Here is a 15,447-nt window from a genome sequence, read left to right on the forward strand (position 1 = left end):
GAGTCTTTTGAAAAGCAAAAGTCAGGGTTTTAATTTTGAGATACAATTTATCATTCTTTTTCCGGTGGTGTTTTTTGTGCTTTATTTAAGAAATTATTGTTTGCATCCTTTACAATAGCCAAGATATGGAAACAACCTAAGTGTCCATTGACAGATGAAGAAAATTCATATATCTATGAATTTTATTGAGCCATAAAAAAATGAAATTTTGCCATTTGTGACAAACTTGCCATTTGGGTGGACCTGGAGGGCATTATGCTAAATGAAATGTCAGAGAAAGATAAATACTGTATGACCTCATTTTTATGTGGAATCAGAAACAAAAACAAAAAACCTAGCTCATAGATATAGAGAACAGATTGGTGGTTGCCAGAGACAGGGGATGGAAGGTGGGCAAAGTGAGTGACTAAGTCAAAAGGTCCAAACCTTCAGTTATAAAATAAATAAGTCTTAGGGATATAGCGTACAGCATGATGACTATAGTTAGTAATACTGTATTGCATATTTGGAAGTTGCTAAGAGAATAAATCTTAAAAGTTCTCATCACAAGAAAAAAATTCTGTAACTATGTACGGTGACAGATTTAACTAGACTTACTGTGGTGATCATTTCACAATATATCAAATATCAAATTACGTTGTACATCTGAAACATGTAATGTTGTAGGTCAATTATACTTCAATTTTAAAAATTAATGCTTAACCCATGGAGGTGAAGATATTTATTTTCTTCTAGAAGTTTTATGTTTTCTCTTTTGCATGAAGATCTATGATCTGAGACAAATTTTTGTTATGATATACAATAGGGGTTGAGAATCATTTTTCCCTCATATAATATCATTTTTTTCCCACACAACTTGTTGGAATTCCCCATTGAATTATCTTGGAGCTTTTGTCAAAAATCAATTGACTATATATGTGTGGGTCTATTTATGGACTGTAATATGATCCATTGATCTATTAATCTATCCTTATGCCAACACCACACTGAATTGATGGCTGTAATTTTATAGTGAGTCTCAAAATCAGGTAATGTAAGTCTCCCAGATTTGTTCCTTTTGTTTTCAAAATTGTTAACTATTCTATATTCTGTGCACATCTATGTAAATTTTTAAATTTTGGCAATTTCTATTTTTTTAAAACCTGCTGGTATTTTGATTGGGATTGCATTTCATCTGTGGATCAATTTGGGGAAAACTGACATCTTAACAACACTGAGTCTTTCGACCCATTAACTTGGTATATTCATCCAACCATTTACTGAGGACTTAACATTTCTCTCAATAATGTTTTGTAGATTTTGGCATAGAGGTCTTGTGTAAGATTTACTCCTAGACGTTTTATTTTTTTATGCTACTATAAAATGACATTAAAAATTTTTTTAATTTTTAATTGTTTTTTTGCTAGTATGTACAAGTGATTGCTGTATGGTGACCTTGCATAGAGTGATACTGTTAAATTATTTATTAATTTTAATAGTTTTGCGATTGATTCTTTTGAATTAGTTATTTTTATACAATTATGTACTCTGTAAATAATACTAGTTTTATTTCTTCCTTTCCAATCTTTGTACCTCCTTTATGCTAAGCTCACTGTACTGGCCTGGGCCTCCAGTATAATATTGAATGGTAATGGTGAGAGTGGACATTTTTGTCTTTTTGCTGAACTCAGGGGGAGCATGTAATATTTTGCTATCAAGTATAATGTATGCTGTAGAACATTTCCTTTTATTTGCAGTTTTCTGAGATTTGTTTTTTAAATCAAGAATGGATGTTGAATTGTGTCAAATTTTTTTCTACATCTATTGAGAGGATTATAAGATTTTTCTCCCCTATTCTATCCATATAGTGAAACATTGATTGATTTTTGAATGTTAAATCAAACTTACATTCCTGGCATATAGCCACTATGTATTATCTTTTTTTGTATATTGATGGATTTAATTTATTAAATTTTGTTTAGGTTTTTTTCCCTCTATGCTTATAAGTAAGATTGGTCTGTGATTTTCATTTCTTGAAATGTCATTCTCAGATGTTGGTATCACCTGACGAAAGTGATGCTGGTTTTATAAAATGAGTTGGGAATTATTCATTGTTTTTCTTCTTTTTCCTGGAAGAGTTTGTGTAAGATTAGTATTATTTCTTCCAAAAATATCTGGAAGAATTAGAATATCTGGAAGCTATTATAATATCTGGAAGCTATTAGAGCCTGGAGCTTTCCATATAGGAATGTTTTAAATTAGAAATCCAAATTATTTCACAGATACAGGGAGATTCTACTTATCTTTGTTTTAATTTTAGGGAATTGTGCTTTTCAAGAACTTGTTCATTTCATCCAAATTGTTAAATTTATTGGCATAAAGATGTGTACTTAAAACCAAATATATCAGTACTTACTAGTAATTATAAATAAATACTGAATGAAAGACAAAGATTTTCAACATTTATGAAAAAATTAAAAAAACAATTAAATGCTGTTTCTAAAAGACAAACTTTACATATAAGGATTGAAAGGGAAAAAAAGCTCTGTTTTCTTTATGTACTAAACACTTCTGGCCACACAATGTATGGGTTTTACCCCACACCGACCAATTCTCCAACAGCAGCTTCATGTCCTAAAATTCAATTCAATTCTGACTCTATGTACCTAGAGTTAGCATCAGATGCCACAGATTAAGGACTCAGTTCCACGGGACTGCCCCCACTTCAGATGCCAATCACAAGTAGTCCCCAGGTTACCCACACTTCCGTCCAAATTGGCTACAAATTGGGGGTTCCCACGACACCCTCCTCGGGTTCAATAATTTGCTATAACGGCTCATGGAATTCAGGGAAATACTTACATGTACCAGTGTATTATATAGTATAAAGGATATGATAAAGGATACAGATGAACAGTCAGACAAACAGGTACATAGAGTGAGTGCAGGAGCTTCTGTTCCCATGGAGTTGGGATGTGCCAACCTCCCAGCACATGGATGTATTCATCAACCCCAGAAACTCTCCAAACCCCATACATACTTCAGGGATTTTTATTGCGGCTTCATCACATAGGCATTATTAACTCAATCTCCAGCCTCTCTCCCCTCCCATGAGGATGGATGTTGGGGCTGAAAGTTCCAAGTTTCTAAGCATGGTTTGGTCTTTCTGGTGACCAGTCCCCATCTAGGAGCCCAAGAAGAGTCATATTATTAAAACAAAACATTCCTATTAGCCAGGAAATTCCAAGGGATTTAGGAGGTCTGTGTCAGGGTCTGGAGTAAAAGATCAAATATTAGAATAAGAGATGCTCCTAGAACTCCTATGACTTGGAAGATTACAAGGGTTTTGGAAGCAATGTGTCAGAAACTAGGGGCAGAGATATATACATATACATATACATATACATATTCATACACATACACATATACAGGTACATATACACATATACATATACATATTCATACACATACACATATACAGGTACATATGCACATATACATATACATATTCATACACATATACAGGTACATATACACATATACATACTCATACACATATACACATACAGGAATATATACACATATACCTATACATACACATATTCATACACATATACAAGTACATATACACATATATATACTTATTATTTCACAAGGATATAGAAAGGTTGAAAGAAAAAAGCTGGAAAAAGATACAGTATATAAACCAAAGACTAGTATGGGTATCTTAATTTCAGACAAAAAAAGACCAGTCAAACAGTATTACTACATATAGAGTGCTGAAAAGATTTATAAAATTAACCTCTCTACTTAGACTAATGCAGTAAAAAAGAGAAAACATAAATTTTCATTATGACAAAAGGGTCAATTGAACAGAAAAATTCTAAATTGTATGAACTTAGTAACAGCTTTAAGATATGTAAAGCAAAATTTGACAGACTAAAAGGAGAAATAAACAAATACAAAATCATAACCGAAAATTTTAACATAACTCAGTAACTGATAGAGCAAGTAGACAAAAAAATCATTAAGGAAATAGAAGCTTGAAATATGGTTAGACAACTTTACCTAACTGAAAACTGCAACAACTTCAGAACATATTCTTTTCAAGTACATATGAAACATTTACTAAATACTACCACATATTGGGCATTAAAGTAAAGAGATGATATTATAGACCTAACAGACATTAAAAGAAAATGAGTGTGTTATGAACAATTTTATGCCAATAAATATGACAATTTAGAAGACTTCTTAAAAAACAGAGTAATATGGCCAGACTTTCATTTCAGAAGGATTGCTCTGGCTGCAGTGTGGAAAATGGGCTAGACTGGCGGCAAGACCAGAGGCAGTGAGGACATTAGAAGCCAATTGCAATAATCTAGGCAGCGACAGTAATGACCTAGACAAGGAAGCAGTGGTAGGGAGACTGAGAAGGGATCCAATGAAAGAGCAAGTAAGAAAGGAAAGCCGAGGGTCAGTGATTATGTGACACTGCAAAACACTGATCCAAAAAATATTTATTGAGTGCCTACTAGATGCCAGGCACTGTTTGCAATAGTCAGCCAGACAGATATGGTCCCTGCCTTAGTGATGTAGCTTACCTATGACTGGTATCAGAGCTGGAAGTTGTACCTACGTGTCTTAACTCCAGATCCAAGCCTAGTACGCTTTCCACCAGATACAACAGCCCAGACCTCCCCTCTGTCATATGATTCACTTTGTCTGTTACATCTGAGGCCAGTATGACTATCCTTGTGTCTGTCTTTTTGAGCCATCACAATAGCCAGGTTCTTCCAGGCAGAACTTATTGATTTAAAAACTTTATAAGAATAGACTGAACCCTCATAAATTTTCTTGGTTTGGCTCAAAGTTACATTCTCTAGGAGATGGCTATTCCAAAAATCAATATGCTTTCCTTTTAAAATGGAGCCCGGCTCTTTGTCATAGTGGCATTTGCAATCTCCTGGGCGTTAGCACCTACTTTCTGGGATAGGGCCAGCCTAGGTTTGGTGAAAATAGCTTCCTCCGGCCACTTCAATCACCTTTGTCAAAAGCAAAGGATGTGGGGAGCCTGGCACCCTGAATTCATCGGGTTTGATTTTAGCTCCTCTTCTAACTATAGAACTGTAGAACACTGGAGCTGGAAGAAATTGCAGAAAACATTTAATCCAACCCACACATTTTAGAGAGCAAGAAATCAAGGCTCACAGAAGTAGAATGACTTGAAAAATCCCATACCCACTTTTATATGAACCCAGGACTAGAATCCTTGTCTTTCCAGTGCTTTTTCCTCTAATACCACACATCTGCACCATAGCATTGAGTCAGGGATCTATTCTTACTTGCTTTATATTTTGGAAAAATAAAACTTTAGTTTTTGCTCCAAAGGACCATTTCTAATTCAAATCCCTTCGGTATTCACGTCCTGTGTTGGCTCTTCCCCATTGTGTCTGGCTGAAGGGAGTCTAGAACCTGTGCCAGGCAAAGGAGAAGCAGGTACTAGTTCAGGTGATTTCAAGGCCCCAGGGAAAAGCCTTCTTCTTCTCACCTGCTTTAGGTATCTAAAATTTCTAAAAGACAAAACTTTTCATTATACAAGGAGAGCTAAGGCCTATGGTGCAAATATCCCAGGAAGGAAAATGCAATGGCTTCAGCTGACACTGAATAGCAAATAACTGACATTGGATCCCTTCCTGCAGCACTTTTTTATAGTCAGAATGAAATACAGTGCAAAAGGGCACTAGGATCCTTCAAAAGGATGGAGAGAAGTTCACTGTACTAGAAGAAAGGAATAGAAGGGGTGTGTATGCGCGCGTGTGTGTGTGTGTGTACGTGCATGCAGGTATTATAGGGGTGGAACTAGGAGCTTTCAAAGACAAATTTGTCTACAATGACAACTCTATATATCACACCCTGGTCCTGTCTTGACCCTATCTGTCAGTCTAAGGTGCCTGCATCCTCATCCTGGACCTGCGTGTCTAAACACTTCCATCCCAGGAGCCAGCAGCAAGGAACGTGGGGAGCAGAATGTCTTCAAGCCAGTGAGCACCTAGGCAGCTGTGCACCACAGATGAATCCCCAGACTAACAGCAACTAAGCCTTGTGATTCGTGCTTTGTTATAGGAGTTGTCGTGAAAATTCTCTGTGCAAGAATTTTTAGTATGAGACAATACATACTAGCACTCTGTATGATGCTGTAATGGTGGATATCTGTCATCATACATGTATCCAAACCCACAAATGGGCACCACCAAGAGTGAGCTGTAATATAAACTATGGACTCTGGGTGACTACGATGTGTCAGGGTAGGTTCGTCACTTGCTACAAATGGACCACTCTGGTGGAGGATGCTGTTAATGGAGGAAGCTGTATGTGTGGGGGAAATCTCCGTACCTTCTACTCAACTTTGCTGTAAACCTAAAACAGTTCTGAAAGATAAAGTCTATTAAAAAAGAGTTCTCAGTTCACGGTTGCCTGGTGGGTTGGCTGGGAATTCCTGCAGGTGGTACAAAGCAGAGGTAGCAGGTGGAGTGAATGAGGCTCAGATGGGAACCATGGGCTCTACCATCTCTGCCTCTCACTGTGTGGCCTTGACCTCTGTTTCCTCGATTGTAAAATGAGGAGGATGGGCTCGGGGGTTCACAGCTGCATTCTGATTTTATGGTCTTCATTAAAGATACTTTTCCAGGTTCTGTCTTCTTGAAAGAACTGTGCCTTGAAATAAAGGGATAACTAGGCACACAGAAAAGACCCCACTTTCTCAATGGAGGCCCTCAGGGCTCCATCTGGTTTTGTTGGCCAGGTCCAGAAGTATTGCCATTGATCCAACTAAGGTTTTGTCTTCATCCAAGGGGGCCTCTGTGCTCTGGGTTCTACTCAGAGTAGGTGCTGGGGCTGCTCATGGAGGGGACAGAATCTCTTCTGCATCTCCCACAGCAAGCTGGCCTCTCACCCAGAAGGATCACGGGAGGAGCTTCAGCCATGAGCCCAAGCCCAGGAAACTGACAGCGGGGTGGGTTTGCTGACATACAGGCCAGAAGGTCATTTCTCCTCGGGCCTGTTTGGTTCTTCTTCCTCCCTTCCCTTCCCAGGATGCCACCGTTGGGCCAGCAGGAGCTTCAGAGATGTGCTTATTTTTCTCTTGAAATTCCTGGCAGACACTGAGCCTACCCAAAGCAGAATGTTACTTTTTTTTTTTTTTCCAGTTAGGAAACATTTTTTATTTGTAGAAGGGACATGAAAATAATATAAAATATAGGTATAACAGATGGTGATAATTCTGCCTTATAAGAATAGCTCTTAATCCTTGTTCTCTTTTCTGAACTATCCAGGCTACTTCTGAAGCCACCCTATTCTATGCAAATTTTAGAATCAGTTTTCAAGCTTGATAAACATTCTGAAGGAATTTCTTTAACTACACACATTAACTTTTAGAGAATTAACAACTTGATGATATCCAGTCTTCATTTATATATCAATATATATAGGTAGATTATTTAAAAGAATGTTACTTTTAACATCAGCCGGCAGTTCCCGAGTCTCTCACCTTGGGACTCATGCTTGCACTCCAGCCCCTCATCAGGGCCTCGGCGTCTTCAAGCGAGCAGTAAACTCCAGCCCTGACGCCTGCTGGGTTGGGACTTCACAACCACATTTCTCGACTCCCTTTAAATTCAGATAAGCATTTGCGGGGCTCACCTACCATGCCTGTCTGGTAGCAGCAGGAGTTAAAGAACTCTGGCAGCTTTTAAGCCTTTAATCAGTGAAAGCATTTGATGGAATCAAGCAAGTTTTCAAGGTTTCGCTCCTGCTTATCTAGCAAAACACCAACCCCCAGCCCTCGATTCAGGACTGCAGGCAGGCTTGGATGACTGTACCCTGACTTGCTGCCTGTTGCCTCGCTGCAGGGACAAGCCCATCCATTTAGCGCTCCTTGTAATCGGAGGAGTAACTTATTTCCCTTGGTCTCTTTCCATTCCACCCACCGCCCACATCTTTCCTTTCCTTCGAAGTGTTTTCATACCTTCTTCTCCTCTTTGGAGTTCAGCAACTTTCCCCCGACTCTTTCTGCACTGCCCAGAGCACACACCTGTGGGCTGGTCCTGGGATATATGAGATGAGTGATAGAGATTCAAGGAGTTCAGGTCAGACCAGCGTATTACAAGCCCCCACCCTCCCCCCACACACACAGGGCTTCCATCCTTCTGGGTTAGCCCTGGAAATGGCCTTGGCAGGGTGGGTACTAGGCCAGTGACTGAGTCTTTAGATGAAGGGCTGCCCAGGATCTTTGCTCTCCCCTCTGAGAGAATTTCCCACAGAAGCAGGGAACCAGGTTGAGGATAGGTTACACAATTTTTCCTGGGTCTTTTCTGGAAATCTGCTGGTGGCTGGTTGTTGGAAAGGATCTAATTACATGGAAAAAAAAACAGTTGCATCCAGAGTTGGGGGCAGTGGTTTGCCATGTACATAAAAATGAGAAGGGCAATTCCATGGCAAGGAAGCATTGCCCTTCCAGGGAGCTGGCTATGCCCCAGAGTACTTCCAGTGCCTGCTCTGTGCTGGGCAGCAAGCTGGGGCCTGGGCCTTGCTGAGAGTGCTGGGCCCTTGGTGGTCCAGCCCTGGGCATTCAATGACTCAGTGGAGAAGGGGCCCAGGGTTTCCATTTGATCATTTTCTTCCCTAGTCTTTTCTGCGTCATGGGAAAGACAAAGCCTATGGCAAGAAGTTCAGGAGATGAAAATCCATTCAGAAAGCAGCCCATAGGGGTGTGTGTGTGTGTGTGTGTGTGTGTGTGTGTGTCTGTGTGTGTGTTGTGTGTATGTGTGCCTGTTGGGGGATACTTGTAACATTAATGGCTTTTATTTCAGGACAATGGAATGTAGCAAAAATGCTCTCTTTATGCCCATACACGGACACACCCATGAATGCTCACTCTATATACATTCCCTGCAAAGGAAATGTTCTTCTTTCTGCTGTGTGTCCATCCAGTGGGGTCTTCCAGCATGCTAATTCAATATCTTAGGTTTTTTAAGATCCAGGAAAAGGCTCAGATATACCCTCGGGAGCACGAGAGGATGCCGAGGAGCTGGCAGCAGCTTCCTCCCCTCCATGTCTGCTCCCTCAAAGGCCTCCGAGGAGCCATGAAAGAGAAGAGCGCGAGGCAGTCTGGGGAGCTGAGAGCTGGATGCAGAGTTCGTCCTGGGGTCAGGGTCGCCAAGCTAAGTAGCTGAAGCTCTGCCTGGAAGGAGAGGCTGAGTCAAAAGCTGAGCGTCAAGGTGAGAGGGTGGTTGGGAGAGGGACAGCTGTGGCTGGTTTACTTCTCAGGAGAAAGTCCTGCAGGCGGGGCATACCTTCAGAAATGGTCCTCTGCATAACCCTCATCCACTCTCCGCTTCTACATGGCATTCCGAATCTCCCCTCCCGCCTCTGCCAGACTGCAGCAAAATGGCTGTCAGGAAATCAATCATTTCCAACCTAGTGCAAATTTAAGCCAATGTATTCTCTCTCCCAGGGTCATTTGCATTGTAAGCCTTAGCCCTGATTGCAAAATTAAAGCCTTTTCTCCTTATAAAGGACGGCCACCCATCAACCCACTGATAGGAGAGAAATTTTAGGGGCAGGAGACCTTCCGGACTTTGGAACTTTAGTTCCTTCCAGCTCCAGTCCTGCTCTGGAGAAAAACAGGAGGCTGCTTCCAAGGTTTGACCTATCAAGTTGGAAACCTTTCCTCCACTTGCTTTCAGTAGTACCTGAAATTCTCACTATTTGTCTCCTATGGTTAAAGCATTTCCCTGCAAAGCCAAGTTTCCTCAACTGTTGTCTAGGATGGGGGCAATACAGTGACTGGACAAGGGACAATCATATTCATTTCCACATCATGGTGACATCTCAGACCTGGACATAACACAGAACAGTTCATTTTGATGTCCAGAAAAGGAAAGAAGCACGATGTGATAGAAAGAGGCCTAGATTTAAAGTCAGGAGACCTGAGTCCATCAATAGCTATGTGGTCTTAAATAGCTTATCTTTTATATCCTCACCTGAAAAATGAAATGCAAGCTGTTTTTCATGGGATGGTTGTGAGAGTCAAAAGAGAGAGTTCATGTGACAGAACTTTTAAAGTTGTAAGTCCTATAAAAATGTAAGTTTTTGTGATATTTGAATTTGTGAGACATAACTCCTTCCTTTTGCTGATGGGTCCCTCCAAGGCACTGGGCCTGCAATTCAGGTTCCTGCCACTAGAGGGACAGTGTTGTCTATTATTAGTCTGCAAAAACCAAGCATTGTACTTAGGCACTTCAAGCCTAGGCACCACAGCAGTTACCTCGAGGTCTCTGTGCATGCTGGGACCCCGGGCTTGGGTAACAGCCCCTTCACAATAAATGTGAACTTTATTTGCTTTACATCAGGACCTGGAACTAAGTCTGTACTTCTTTTTAGATGCTTCTAGTCCCTGAAAGTAGTAAAGGAGCCCAAGAGTAACTGTCTTTAATAAATCAAGTCATGGACACTGCCTGATGTCATTTTGATAAACTGAGTTGCCTCACAGCCTGAAAATGAGGCTACTGGTTCTATCTTGCCCTTGGTTCACAAAGCCAGACTTTTCCATCTTAGGTGAGCATGTAATAAGTGAGACTTTCTTTAAGCTTTATTGAGGGGATCCCAAATGGTCCAGTCTGTGGTGATTAGTCCCAAAATGCACCATCACAGGTCACTTCATCCTCTGTCTACTAGGCAACATTTGCATCTCATTTAGACAATTGTTAATGTGGTACAGGCTGTAAGCCCTGAAACCCATCTCTCAGGGAATTTGGCTTTAACAGCAGAACATGAAGAACAGCTTTCCAGCCAATCGGTTGGATGCAGGGCTCATAAAACTTAAGGGTGGCCAGAATTACAAGGTCAGAGCCCAACACAGATATACATGCAGGAGACATTCCAGCTTCTCCTTCCTCCAGCTGTGCACTAGCCAGGGGACTAGACAACTCAGTGATTTTTTTTACCCCATTCTCTATGTTCCTTCTTTACTTTGTCTCTATGCTACACTGTCTCCAGAGAGTTGAGGGTGAGGCTGTCAGGTTCCCCATAGCATCATTCCTGCCTGAGTGTTGGAGACTGAAGCACTGGGCTCCTGAACCCTGAGCAAAAGCTTAACACATGTTAGAGCGGCAACCAATGTTAATTTTCTAAAAGATGTCCCATGGGTCAGGAGCTACATGGAAACCTGGGATTTGTAGGGCTGAGCCACTAAGCTAGGAACACTCCACCTTGCTCCTAAATTTCTAATGCATATCAATAGAGCAGAGGTAGAGACCCTTTTCAGAGAGGAGGAGGAGGAGGAGTAGTGCTTTGCCCCCAGTACTTTTTAGAACAGAGAAGACCCAAGACCTGTCTGTATTTGGCTCCAGGCTGTGTGTTACTTCTTAATGGAACTCCTCAAGTCTCTCTCTATAAACTTCCAGGGGGGGAAGCGTCATCATGTCAATAGCTTGAAATTGGCCATGATCAGGTATTTATACCACAGAAATTGGCAAGCATGACAAACCAGCATCCTTTTTTGTCCCAGATGGCTGGTTATTAAACATATTCCAGCACACCCCTGCACAAGGCCATCAGGCAAGGTGCAGCAGATAACACTAGCTGTTTGTCCATACTTGTTCTTAAATAAGCTCTGCCCTTAAAACACAACCACTGCGGCGCCCAGGGCACGGGCATGGCGGGCTGGTGGCAGGCACTCCTGCACACCGCCCGGCGCTACCCTTGGCCCACGAACGAGCTGCTCTATGCCCCACTATTCTCAGCCAGTGATGCGCTGCAGCAGCAGCTGCGGGGCAGCCCTGCCAACCGGCGGCAGACGCAGCGCATGGCCACTGTGACCATGGCCTTCCACGCGCACTTCAAGTATGTGTGGCTGTGCCTGCTGGAGCGTGTGCATCGTCCTGGCCAAGGTGCTGTGCGACCAGGCGCTCGGCGGGCCGGTGTACGTCTCTGCCTTCTACTTCGGTATGAGTATTCTCCAGCAAAAGGTTGACATATTTTTGGACCTGAGACAGAAATTCTGGAATACATATAAGAGTGGTCTGATGTACTGGCCTTTTGTACAGCTGTTCCATCTTAAGCTGGGCACAGTCCAGACCTTTACCTACTTTGGCCCCAGGCCCATAAAATTGTATTTTCTTGGAGATGGTTATGACTTGTAGGCTTTGATGTCCCTGGTCCAACTTGCACATACGCTCTGAAAACCATCTCGTCACACCTCTCCCCAGCTTCCCTGGTGGTGCAGTGGTTAAGAATCCGCCTGCTAATGCAGGGGACAGGGGTTCGAGCCCTGGTCCGGAAAGATCCCACATGCCGCGGAGCAACTAAGCCCATGAGCCACAACTACTGAGCCTGCGCTATAGAGCCCGCGAGTCACAACTATTGAGCCAACGAGCCCGTGCACCTAGAGCCCGTGCTCCGCAACAAGAGAAGCCACCTCAATGAGAGGCCCGCGCACCGCAACGAAGAGTAGCCCCCGCTCGCCCCAACTAGAGAAAGCCCGCACACAGCAACCAAGATTCAACACAGCCAAAAATAAAATAAATTAAATAAATAAATTAAAAAAGAATTGGGCGGAGGGAATTCCCTGCAGTCCAGTGGTTAGAACTACATGCTTCCACTGCAGGGGCCCTGGGTTGATCCCTGGTCAGGGAACAAAGATCACGCAAGCCACGAGGTGTGGCCAAAACAAAAAAGGGGGAATTGGGTGGAATCGTGATAGTTGGGCCTTCTCTAAATCACTAAATTACCCTTTGTGATGGTTAATTTTATGTGTCCACTTGGCTGGGCCATGGGGTGCCCAGATATTTGGTCAAACATTATTCTGGGTGTTTCTCTGAAGGTGTTTTTGGATGAGAGTAACATTTATATTGGTAGACTAAGTCAGGCAGATTGCCTTCCCTAATGAGGGTGGGCCTTGTCCAATCAGCTGAAGGCCTGAATAGAACAAAAATGCTGCCCTCATCCCAAGTAATAGAATTCTTACTGCCTGACTGCCTTCAAACGGGGACATTGGCTTTTCTTCTACTGTTGGACTCGAAACATTGGCTCTTCCTATGTCTTGAGCCTGTCGGCCTTCAGATGGGAACCACATCACTGGCTCACCTGGTTCTCAGGCCTTCAGACTCAGACTGGAACTAAACCATTGCCCCTCCTGGGTCTCCAGCTTGCTGACTCACCCTGCAGATTTGGGACCTGTCTCCATAATCATGTGAGTCAATTCCTTATAATAAATGTCCTTCTCTCTATACACAGCCCTTTGGTTCTGTTTTTTGGGAGAACCTGAATATTTCCCTGTTTATGTATGTTAATATTTCATAGTTTGTGGTTCATGCAGTGTGGTTGCCTGGGTGATGATCACCAGCTCACAACTGTTACAGATTTACTCTGGATGTTAATTTCTGGGACCCCCTGAAATCATAATATGTAGGTGATCATCCACTCCTACTTCACAGCCTCCATATAGAAACTGAAAATGGAAATTCAGCCAGGTAGCTAGATGATGGCCCAACAACAGAACTGACTACATTTTTACTTTAGGTTGACAGTGGCTGGAATATGTATGTTGTGAATTCTCTGAATGTTGGGGACCGAGAATTGATTCTGGTAAGATTGCAAGCCATTTTGGAGCTGAGACTATCACAGTGTTTGATGATGCTTCCTAGTGAAGGACTCAGTCAATGTGATTGATACTCTACCTCAATACTGAGGTCCAATAGTTGGGCAGACACCTGCCGTGTCTGAATATTGCCTTTCTGCTATTCATGATGAAGAACTATTTGTTCATTTTCTAACACTCATATCAGTGTCCTATCCCTCTGAGCCATGGAGCCAGAATACTCTTTTCATACTTTGGGCAGAAAGGGTTGTAAAAGCAACACCAGTTGCTTCATTTCTAAGTTTAAATCTTATGTGTAAAATATGTATATTAAATTTTTAGGGTAATGTGATTTAATGTAAATGAAAAATAAATGAATTTTAGTTAAGTAAAAAAAAACACAAAAAAACGCAACCACTGTTTTGTTTATGGTGGCAACTTGCTCAGCCAAAAAACCACACATCACAGCCTCCCTGGAGGCTAGAGTCATATGACCCAGCTCTGGCCAATGAGAAGGAACTAGAAACCTGCTGGGAAAGGTCTTGCTTCTTTACGTGGGCACCTCTCTTTCCTCCTTAATTTTTGCTGCTCCTTCATCCTACCTGGAATGATGACTGGAGGGGGTCTCTCTTATACCGTGGAGGGACACATTCGAAAAATGGCCAAGCAGAGAGCCAAAAGGAGCTAGGATGTGAATGACACCATGGAGCTGGCAGCCCGTGAACTGCCCACTTCCAGACTTCTTAGGTGAAAAGAATCCCTATTTGGTCAAACTCCTCAGCTGGTTCTCTTTACATGCAGTCCAGTGTAATCTCTTACTAAGAACGAAGACTTTCCTTAAGAAGTGATGTTTGCGCTGATTCCATGGGAAGAGGCAGGAACTAAATGTCAGTTAAATGGAGCATTTACTTTGTGCCAAGTAAGCAGGTTTGCTGGGTTGCATAGCGTTCGGATTTGCACCCCCTGAGCTCCTGATCTCTCCCTGCTACTAACGCCCGGAATTTGCCAGGTGAAAAGGAAAACCATGATGAGGCTGCTAAGGCGATCGAAGCTTTGTTTTGTCCCTAGGGGTATCATTTCGTGGATTAATTGGCAGTGGTGGGCTCCCATACAGCAGGCTGAAGATGAATTCAGGCTGTAACCAGCCAACCTGGCATAGCAAACAGTAACCTCTCTTCCTCCCTCTCCTACCCTGGTCCACCAACAGCCTTCCAATCTTATTCCCAAATTCTCAGCCTCCAGGCAAACTAGCCTGCCCTCTTCTGCCTGCCACAAGCTGCTTTCCCAGGGAGGGGTCTTTTGAATTCAAGTACAGAAAATCCTCATATTAAAAAAAAAACAAGGCCTTCAACCGGTTGCTAGGGTTTCCTGATTACCAAGGTTTCCTAGGAAAGCGACTTGTCTCTATAGAGACGGCCTACGTCAATGGTCGCTGTACAGCAGCTCCGAGACAGGCTGCCTTTTCCAAAAAACATTCCTATCAGAGCCACTCTCACTGAAGTGTGTGCCTGGGGGCAGGGGAGGGAGAGGACCCTGGAGTCAATGGTGGCCTTAAATCCATCTCAACCTTTCTCTCTCTCCTTTGTATTGCAAACAGACAGATCAGGCATTTCCAGTAATAAAGAGCATTTCTCTTTTCATTTCTACTTTTCTTCTGACCCACGGAAAGATTAGGTTCCTACCACACCCATTTATGCGAGTACACACAAACACACACACACACACAGAGCCCTTGAGTCAACCCAAGACAAGGGAGTTTGGGGTGTGGGGGACCCTCTTCCATATCTTAGAGAGGAATGCAAAGTCATCTAGGCAAAGCTATCATACAC

The 15,447-nt window shown here is 42.5% G+C and overlaps 1 pseudogene across 1 annotated transcript; it reads left to right on the plus strand.

Annotated features, from left to right (window-relative positions):
- The first annotated feature begins 11,695 nt into the window (after positions 1 to 11,695).
- On the plus strand, positions 11,696 to 12,182 carry LOC309804431 (mpv17-like protein; annotated as a pseudogene). The gene has a single exon. The product of its transcript is annotated as a mpv17-like protein (transcript).
- The last annotated feature ends 3,265 nt before the right edge of the window (positions 12,183 to 15,447 follow it).

This window comes from Mesoplodon mirus, assembly GCF_964341445.2.
Source record: "Mesoplodon mirus genome assembly, chromosome: 5".
In the NCBI taxonomy this organism is placed as follows: Eukaryota; Metazoa; Chordata; class Mammalia; order Artiodactyla; family Ziphiidae; genus Mesoplodon; species Mesoplodon mirus.